The sequence below is a fragment of the Chiloscyllium punctatum genome, chromosome 36 (genome assembly GCF_047496795.1).
Source record: "Chiloscyllium punctatum isolate Juve2018m chromosome 36, sChiPun1.3, whole genome shotgun sequence".
Taxonomy (NCBI): Eukaryota; Metazoa; Chordata; class Chondrichthyes; order Orectolobiformes; family Hemiscylliidae; genus Chiloscyllium; species Chiloscyllium punctatum.
Genome location: NC_092774.1, coordinates 47,619,644 through 47,626,906, shown reverse-complemented (window position 1 = coordinate 47,626,906; position 7,263 = coordinate 47,619,644). Strand labels below are relative to the sequence as shown.

Here is a 7,263-nt window from a genome sequence, read left to right as displayed (position 1 = left end):
GCCTTTTAAATGTTACAATTGTACCAGCCTCCACCACTTTCTTTGGCAGCTCATTCCATACACATACCACCTTCTGTGTGAAAAAGTTGTCCCGTAGTTCTCTTTTATATCTTTCCCCTCTCACCCTAAACCTATGCCCTCTAGTTCTGGACTCCCCGAGCCCAGGGAAAATACTTTGCCTATTTACCCTACCCATGCCCCTCATAATTTTGTAAACCTCCATAAGGTCACCCCTCGGCCTCCGACGCTCCAGGGAAAACAGCCCCACCCTGTTCAGCCTCTCCGTTTGGCTCAAATCCTCCAACCCTGGCAACATCCTTGTAAATAGTTTCTGAACCCTTTCAAGTTTCACAACATCTTTCCGATAGGAAGGAGACCAGAAATAGAACATAGAAAAACATAGAACATAGAAAAATACAGCGCAGTACAGGCCCTTCGGCCCTCGATGTTGCGCCGACCGAAGCCTACCTAACCTACACTAGCCCAACAACCTCCATATGCTTGTCCAATGCCCGCTTAAATGACCATAAAGAGGGAGAGTCCACCACTGCTACTGGCAGGGCATTCCATGAACTCACAACCCGCTGAGTAAAAAAATCTACCCCTAACATCTGTCCTATACCTACCACCCCTTAATTTAAAGCTGTGTCCCCTGGTAACAGCTGACTTCATTAGCGGAAAAAGGTTGTCACTGTCAACCCTATCTAAACCCCTAATCATCTTGTACATCTCTATCAAATCTCCCCTAAACCTTCTTTTCTCCAATGAGAACAGCCCCAAGTGCCTCAGCCTTTCCTCATATGATCTTCCTACCATACCAGGCAACATCCTGGTAAACCTCCTCTGCACTCGTTCCAATGCCTCCACATCCTTCCTATAATATGGCGACCAAAACTGCACACAATACTCCAGATGAGGCCGCACCAGTGTCTTATACAACTCCAACATGACCTCAGGACTCCGGAACTCAATTCCTCTACCAATAAAGCCCAGTACACCATATGCCTTCTTCACAGCACTATTTACCTGGGTGGCAACTTTCAAAGATCTGTCTACATGGACACCAAGATCCCTCTGCTCATCCACACTACCAAGTAGTCTACCATTAGCCCAGTAATCCATCTTCTTGTTACTCCTACCAAAGTGAATGACTTCACACTTAGCTACATTGAATTCCATTTGCCACCTTACTGCCCAGCTCTGCAACTTATCTACATCCCGCTGTAACCTGCCACATCCTTTTTCGCTGTCCACAACTCCACCGACTTTCGTGTCATCCGCAAACTTGCTCACCCAGCCTTCAAGCCCCTCCTCCAAGTCATTTATAAAAATGACAAACAGCAATGGTCCCAAAACAGATCCTTGTGGAACACCGCTAGTAACTGTGCTCCAAGATGAACCTATACCATCAACTACTACCCTCTGTCTCCTTCCAGCCAGCCAATTCCTAATCCAAACCTCTAATGCACCCTCAATGCCATACCTCCGTAGTTTTTGCAGTAGCTTACCATGGGGTACCTTATCAAACGCCTTGCTAAAATCCATATGCACCACATCTACTGCTTTACCCTCGTCCACTTCCTTGGTCACCTTCTCAAAGAATTCAATAAGGTTTGTGAGGCACGACCTGCCCTTCACAAAACCATGCTGACTATCCTTGATCACATTATTCCTATCCAGATGTTCATAAATCCTATCCCTTACAATTCTCTCTAAGACTTTGCCCACAACAGAAGTGAGACTCACTGGCCTATAGTTACTCGGGCTATCCCTGCTCCCCTTCTTGAACAAGGGGACCACATTCGCTATCCTCCAGTCTTCTGGCACTATTCCCGTAGACAACAATGACATAAAAATCAAGGCCAATGGCTCTGCTATCTCCTCCCTAGCTTCCCAGAGGATCCTAGGATAAATGCCATCAGGCCCAGGGGACTTATCTATTTTCATCCTTTCCAGAATTTCCAACACCTCTTCCCTACATACCTCAAAGCCGTCCATTCTAATTAATTGTGACTCAGTATTCACATCGGCAACAATGTCCTGTTCCTGAGTGAATACTGACGAAAGGTATTGATTTAGTGTCTCACTGATCTCCTCCGCCTCCACACACAACTTCCCACTACTATCCTTGACTGGACCGATACCTACCCTAGTCATCCTTTGCTTCCTGACATACCTATAGAAGGCCTTTGGGTTTTCCCTAATCCTACCAACTAAGGACTTTTCATGTCCCCTTCTCGCTGCTCTTAGCTCTCTCTTTAGATCCTTCCTGGCTACCTTATAACTCTCAATCGCCCCAACTGAACCTTCACGCCTCATCTTTACACAGGCCGCTCTCTTCCCTTTCACAAGGGATTCCAATTCCTTATTAAACCACGGCTCCCTCACAAGACCCTTTACTCCCTGCCTGACTGGTACATACTTATCAAGGACACCCATTAGCTGTTCCTTGAACAATCTCCACATATCATTTGTGTTCTTCCCTTGAAGCCTATTTTTCCAATCCGTGCATCCTAAGTCATGCCTCACCGCATCATAATTTCCCTGCCCCCAGCTATAACTCTTGCCCTGCAGTGCACACTTATCCCTCTCCATCACTAGAGTAAAAGTCACCGAATTGTGGTCACTGCCCCCGAAGTGCTCACCTACCTCCAAGTCTAACACCTGGCCTGGTTCATTACCTAGAACCAAATCCAGTATAGCCTCACCTCTGTTGGCCTGTCTACATATTGTGTCAGGAAACCCTCCTGCACACATTGGACAAACACCGACCCATCTAACGAACTCGAGCTATAGCTTTCCCAGTCAATATCTGGGAAGTTAAAGTCCCCCATAACAACCACCCTGCTACTTTCACTCTTCTCCTGAATCATCCTCGCAATACTTTCCTCTACTTCTCTCGGACTATTAGGAGGCCTGTAGAAAACTCCTAACAGGGTGACCACACCTTTCCTATTTCTAACCTCTGCCCAAACTACCTCAGATGGCAAGTCTTCCTTCATCACCCTTTTTACTGCCGTAATACTATCCTTGACAAGCAATGCCACACCTCCCCCTCTTTTACCCCCATCTCTGACCCTACTAAAACATTTAAACCCTGGAACCTGCAACAGCCATTCCTGTCCCTGTTCTACCCACGTCTCTGTAATGGCCACAACATCGAAGTCCCAGGTACCAACCCATGCTGCAAGCTCACCTACCTTATTTCTTATACTTCTGGCATTAAAGTATACACACTTCAAGCCACCTTTCTGTTTACAGGCACCCTCCTTCGAGATCGATGCCATGTTCCTAACCTACCTACACTCAAGGTCCTGTACCCTAAAGCTACAGTCCAGGTTCCCATGCCCCTGCAGAGTTAGTTTAAACCCTCCCAAAGAGTACTAGCAAACCTCCCCCCAAGGATACTGGTGCCCCTCAGGTTCAGGTGTAGACCATCCTGTTTATAGAGGTCCCACCTTCCCCAGAAAGAACTCCAGTTATCCAAATACCGGAATCCCTCTCTCCTGCACCACCCCTGTAGCCACGCATTTAACTCCTCTCTCTCCCTATTCCTCGACTCTCTATCACGTGGCACGGGTAACAAACCAGAGACAACAACTCTGTTCGTTCTAGCTCTAAGCTTCCAACCTAGCTCCCTGAAAGCCTGTCTAACATCCTCACCCCTCTTCCTACCTATGTCGTTGGTGCCAACGTGGACCACGATCTGGAGCTGCTCCCCCTCCCCCTTAAGGACCCGGAAAACAGATCAGAGACATCACGTACCCTTGCAATATTCCAACAGTGGCCTAACCAATGTCCAATATAGGTGCAACATAACCTCCCAACTCCTGTACTCAATACTCTGACCAATAGGAATTGATCCTGGGTCCTTGGCAGTGTGAGGCAGCAGTGCTGCCTGAATTTCAACCCATCTGGTTCATTAATGCTGTTTATAGAAGGAAATTTGCAGTCTTTTCATAGTCTGGTCTGCACGTGACTCTGGATCCACAGCAAGGTGTTTTGAGTCTTATTTACCTTTGAATTGGTCAAGCATTCACTGAGGAATGAACAACATGTATCAGATCTGACAGCGGTATCCCAACCCATGAAAGACAAACATTTTGAAAAATGCTTCAACAAAAACCCGTGCAATAAAATTATGAATTTATATTTCAATCTGAAATTGGTTTTCGGTGCAATTTTTACAAGTTAGCCGAAGAGATTTGGGCTTTGCTGGCTAGACCAGCATTCATTGTGCATCCCTAATTGTCTGGTGGTGATGGGCTGTGTCCGTGAATTGCTGCAGTCCTTGAGGGGGAGGGAGACCCACAGTGAGGAACGCAAAGGAATTTCAGGATTTTCTGCCTGTGCGGTGAAGGAACAGCGCTATATTTCCAAATCGGGACGGTTTGTTTCAAAACCGACCTGATGCACAGCATTGGCACAACTGATAGAAGGCTGCCTCAGTTGAAAGTAGAGAGAGAGAGAGAGAGAGAGAAAGTGAGGACTGCAGATGCTGGAGGTCAGAGTCCATAAGTGTGGTGCTGGAAAACACAGTAGGTCAGGCAGTGTCTGAGCAGCAGGAGAGTTGACATTTCGGGCATAAGCCCTTCATCCTGACTCTCCTGCTCCTCAGATGCTGCCTGACCTGCTGTGTTTTTCCAGCGCCGCACTTATCAACTCACTTGCAAGGAGCCAAGAGAATGATGCTGTGGACCGGGAGGTACTGTGCAAATTAACACTGGACCCGTCGATGTCAAGTAATTCAATTTGGCCACGAAGTCGACATGCTGTGATGGGATCGAGAGGGTGCTCGGTCCAACTGTCACCAAAACTGCCTCCCTGATATCAGCAGATGGTGAAGTCCTCACTGACAGCAGTAAGCAGCGAGTGAACAGTGCTCCTGAGTTGGACACCTCGCAGTCTCTGTCTGATGCTGTTCTGCAGCTTCCTGTCACTGTTATATCACATAAGCAACCCTCATCACTTACCACTCGAAAAGGCCGTTGATTCCCGAGCAAGCGGAAAGACACTGGAATGCCCAAAGCTCGGTCCAACCAACCTACTCAAGCACAGAAACTCCGATCGACGGTCACATTTTCATCACCTCCTTTGCTGGGCGGTGTGGTTTAGATTAGATTCCTTACAGTCTGGAAACAGGCCCTTCGGCCCAACCAGTCCACACCGACCATCTGAAGAGTAACCCCGCCCCCAGACCCATTTCCCTCTGACTAATGTGGCTAAATTGGCAATTTAGCACGGCCAATTCACCTGACCTGTACATCTTCGGATTGTAGGAGGAAACCAGAGCACTCGGAGGAAACCTACTCCGACACAAGGGGGAAGAATGTGCAAACTCCACACAGACAGTCGTCCGAGGCTGGAATCGAACCTGGGACCCTGCTGCTGTGAGGCAGCAGTGCTAACCACTGAGCCACTGTGCCGCAGAGGACTAGCCTGATGCTAAAGTAATCGCAGCTTATTAAAAAAAAACCCAAGAGGAGATTGCAATAACCACAGTGCAATTTCACTCAGCACGATGAGGAAGGCATGTGACACGGTCAGATTCAAAACTGTTTATTATCTCCTGTGCAGTTTCTGTGGTGATGGATTGACAATGGGGCACGATTGTCTCCATATGCCAGCTGCAAGGGAAATGCCCAATTGGTATCTAGTTTAAAATTGTGCCAGCTTCTGTTCTGAGAAGAGAAAAAAAAATACTGAGTGGGAGTAAATTTTAATGATGATTAGATTGCCTACAGTGTGGAAACAGGCCCTTCGGCCCAACCAGTCCACACCGACCCTCCCTAGAGTAACCCACCCAGACCCATCTCCCTTTGACTAATGCACCTAACGCTATAGGCAATTTAGCATGGCCAATTCACCTGGCCTGCACATCTTTGGGTTGTGGGAGGAAACCCACACCGACACGGGGCGAATATGCAAACTCCACACAGTCGCCCAAGGCTAGAATCAAACCTGGGACCTGTGGGACAGCAGTGCTAACCACTGATCTACCATGTGTGACAACTTGTTTGTAAAAGCAGCACAGGGTGTGATTCCCTGAAGGTAATTACAGAACTGAGGTCATAATCTGGAGCTCAGAAGCTGTGGGAAGCCCCCATTCTCTTTAATTCTTTCTGATTTGAGAAGTTTAAAGCTTACCTATAAAAGCAAATCTTGGTGGAGTCTTAGCTTCCAACAGTCCTATTAGAGAACTTTGGGGGGAAAAAAAAAATCAAAATAACTGACTAACCTTGGGCAAAGCTGAGAAAATGCCAAAAGCAAGCAACCGCGAAACTGGTATTTGGATTTTTGACCTCAAGTTGGCATGATCGTGAACATTTGCGAAACCTTTCACTGCCTTTTTGAAAACAGGTCAAAAAATGAACCCTGTCTGCAGACAGCACAATGACGATTTAAACAAAGGACTTTGCCCTTTTAGAAATCTGGCTTTGTCCCATTCCCCATCTTTCAAGACTAGATGTTCAAGAAGAGGAGATACTGGAGTTAATTTCAAACTGACTGCAAGTACCTCTGCTGCTGATCTACACACAGTAGAAGATGTCGGAGCAGAAATAAATCATTCAGTCCGTCGGGTCTGAATGAGATCAAGGCTAATCTGATAATCCTCCACTTCCCTGCCTGATCAAAAATCTATCTCAGACTTGAATATACTTAACAACATGGCCTCAGCAGCCCTCTTCAGTAAAGAATTGCACAGATTCACACCTTCTGAAAAAAAAAAGAATCCCTCCATTCTCTCTGCTTTGAACGTGTGACCCCTTATTCTGAGACCCCTTTTGTGCGAGACTCTGCCGTAAGGGGGGAGCAGATAATCCCACCAGATAATGAGAATATTGAATCACTCAGCAATATTCCTCCAGGGCTCTTGAATGTGATTGAACAGGATCAATAGGATGCCCCACTTAGAATAAAAAAAGACAGAAAAATCACAAAAGCATTTGGGAATTGAAGCAACTCCCTTAATCTAGTTCAGTGGAATGTATTGACTGGGCAGCAGGGTGGTGCAGTGGTGGGCACTGTTACCTTACAGTACCAGGCACTCAGATCCAATTCCAAGCTTGGGTGGTCGTCTGTGGGGGAGTTTGCACATTTACTCTGAAGAGATCGTCTGCGTGGGTTTCTGCTGGGTGCTCTAGTTTCCTCCCACAGTTCAAGTATGTGCAGGCTCGGTGGATTGGCCATGGCAAATTGCCCCAGCATGTCCAGGGATATGCAGGCTTGGCAGATTAGCCATGCCAAATGATTAGATTGCCT

General features: G+C 47.0%; 1 protein-coding gene across 1 annotated transcript in view; it reads right to left on the bottom strand.

Annotated features, from left to right (window-relative positions):
* The window catches only part of LOC140460469 (uncharacterized), a 37,105-nt gene that overhangs the window by 10,458 nt on the left and 19,384 nt on the right, over positions 1-7,263 (bottom strand). The window lies entirely within an intron of this gene.